A 3,530-nucleotide genomic window follows, 5' to 3' on the forward strand; every position below is an offset into this window, starting at 1 on the left:
TCATTTTTTAACACACAACCATCCTAAAATCGTATCCTCTGACCTTGTTTAACCTCTTATTTTTATTTATATGTATATATTTTTTTTTCTGAAAAAACTAAATGAAATTTTATATTTTGGAGGGGTTTAATGGAAATTAAATGGGTGTTAAGAGGGTTACATCAATTATGTGAATATATAACTTATTAATTAATTTATAAGTAAGAAAATTAGGTTGGTGAGTCCCAAGTCCCAAGCCAAGCTGTTTGGAGTAGCATTCAAGATGCCTTCATTCCACCAAACAAATAAGAGATATGCAAATATTTTTTAATAACTCTTGCTTCTTCCTTGAGTTTTATTTTTTATTTTTCTACATTTATGTATGATATCATCTTCTCGATTAATTATGGCTACTTATTTAATCAAAACTGTCCTTTTATAGAATATTGGAGGATTTAAGAAAAAAGACTGACACACAACTGTTGCTTCTAATCTAAGTTTTTTTTTCTTTCCTTTTTTGTAACTATATTAAGAAGTCCTCATCTCACCTTCTTGCATGCTCTCGAAGCATACATGCAGAAGTATTTGTATATAATAGCTGATTTTGTTGTTTAAACAGTTATATCTTGTGCATTAAGACGTTTATGTCTTGAGAAAATATTTGATACGATTATTGTTTCATGTTATATGGCTATATGCTAAATGTATAAGAAATAAACCAATTTTTATATAAGAAATAATAAGTTTTTATGTTGAAAAGTTACATAATTTTGTATCGTTATTTTAGTGAGTAATGAGATGTTTGTTTGAATACAATTATCATTACAAAAATCAATAGCATTGATTAACTCAACAAATCAATAGTGTTGATTAAGTTAACATTTAACCGTAATATATATATATATATATATATATATATATATATATATATATATATATATATATATATATATATATATATATATATATATATAATTGTCTAACGAATTTTCTAAACTATGTCTTTAAATTTATAATTTTTGTGAAACGAATCCTTTCTAATAAATGAAGGTTTTTTTGCCACTTGTTAAATTCTTAAGAGTTTTACCATACGTAATTTTGTAAGAGTTTTAGAATTATTATTTTCCACTTGTAATTTTTTGAAAATTTCCATTTTTTAAAATAAAATTTCATATAAGGAAAGAGAATCATTCTATTAATTTGATAATAAAGTCTTATAAATGCTCTAAAGAAGATTTGATTTTTTTTTTTATAAATGTTTGAAAAGATTACATTATGATATGTAAAAATATTATTTTATAAAATATTTAATGTTTAAATATTGATATTAAATTTTTATTTTTAATAAACCCGTGTAATACATGGGTCTCACAACTACTTTTCTCTAATAAATAAAGAACTTTTTGCCACATGTCACACTCTCATTGATTTGGCCACATATTATTTTGTGGTTATTTTCAATTAATTTTTTTTTCACATGACATTTTATGGTTTTTTTTCATTTTATTAATTTCCACATAATATTTAAATATAATAATTGCAATAAATATAATAATAAATGCATATCAATTTTATTAATTGACTTCCCTCTAATTTCAATTTTTTTAAATTAAAGTTTCATTAGTCTCATTTGTTTATTTATCTAAATTATTTGTTTAATTTAAAAGAAAAACAAACAATTTATTTTTAATAATTCAATATTTTTCTATTTTTTTTCTTATAAATTCAAACTTCTCAAATGTTTAGAATTTTATATTTTTTCTTTAAAATGAACCTATGTAATACATGAGTCTTACACCTAGTTAAAATATAAATTAAAATAGGAACATTTATTGTGGGCGAATATATAATTCTGCATCATTTTAACATGATTTGTACCAACAATTTTGATGAAAATATAAAATATTTATAATCATTTAAACAATGTTTAAGACATTCACTTTTTTTGTAAAAGCATTACCATATGATATTCGATAATAGTGATTGTCGGCATGCTTCTTTCTAAAACAAAAGGGCAAATTGTAATTAAACACAACTATTTGTACTCGATTTTATTTTAGACGCTTTTAGAATCAAAATCCAATGGTTTATGTTATACGTTTATAATTTAATAAGAGAAACCATTACTTAATAAATTAGTTATCTAAAACAAAGTATACTGACACAAAAATTCTTAAGTTTTTCAAAATAGATTTTTATCCTAACATAAGTTTTTTGTGCGATAAAACCAGAACTTTGCAATTTTTTTTCTTACTTTTGTCCTTGTTATCTGTTAGCATAGGTTTTAGATTAACATTAACTAATATTTGTAAGAAAACCCCTAATTTTATAATTTTTTTTAGGTTTTTACCTTATGTTTTTTGCCATATTATTAATACAAAAAAAAAAACTATTTATACATGAAAAAGTATTTAATTAAACATTGGATCTATATTTTTTAAATGTTATTTCTTAATTTACATTTTTTTTACCTATTTATATGTTTTTAAAGTATAAATATGTTTGTTTAGAAGTGTAAATGTGTATTTTTTTTATATATATTTAGAAATATAGATATATTTTTTAGAAGTATAAATATGTATATTTATGTTTTTTTAGAAATATAAGTATAGTTTTTTTATAAATACTAATATATTTTTAGAAGTACAAATACGTGTTTAAAAATATATCAACCGAAAAACGTGTTTATATGAAAATATGTATTTTCACATAATTTTACCAATACATAAAATCTAAAAAACATAATTATGGTAAAAATGTAAAAGATTGTAAACTTAAGTTTTTTTAATTTTTATTTTTTTTTGCAAATTGTAATTCATAATAATTTGTAAACTTGTGATAACAAATAATAAAAACAAAAGTAAAAAAAAACATGCAAAGTTTTGGTTTTAACGCACTAAAAAAGTAAAGAGTGATGTTAAGTAAAACCGTATTTTTTTTTGAAAATATAAATGGATTTTTTTTTATGTTAATATCCCTAAAAAGAATCATATATATATATATATATATATATATATATATATATATATGATTCTTTTTAGGGGATATTAACATAAAAAAATCCATATATATATATATATATATATATATATATATATATATATATATATATATATATATATATATATATATATATATATATATATATATATATATAGTCAAGATCAAATAAGAAGGAAAATTTTGATAGGAAGGTAAGAAATTTTTTATATGCATATTTTCTTAGAAAAAAAATGAAATGAATCATTAGATGATTCAAAAGTAAGATGATTCACAAGAAAAAATTTCGAAAAAAACACATTTATGATTCATTTTTAGGTAAAGCAAGAAAAAAATTTACTTTTATGACAATTTTAGTGAATATCAACAAAATCATCATAAAAATGAATCATCGAAATGTTTTTTCGAGATTTTTTTTGGTGAATCATGTTATTATTGATTCATTCGTTTTGTTCGCCAAAAAAATAAGTCGAAAAAAAATTTCTTACCTTCCTACCAAAAAAAAATTCTTACCGGATATATATATATATATATATATATATATATATATA

The sequence above is a fragment of the Lactuca sativa genome, chromosome 2 (assembly GCF_002870075.4).
Source record: "Lactuca sativa cultivar Salinas chromosome 2, Lsat_Salinas_v11, whole genome shotgun sequence".
In the NCBI taxonomy this organism is placed as follows: domain Eukaryota; kingdom Viridiplantae; phylum Streptophyta; class Magnoliopsida; order Asterales; family Asteraceae; genus Lactuca; species Lactuca sativa.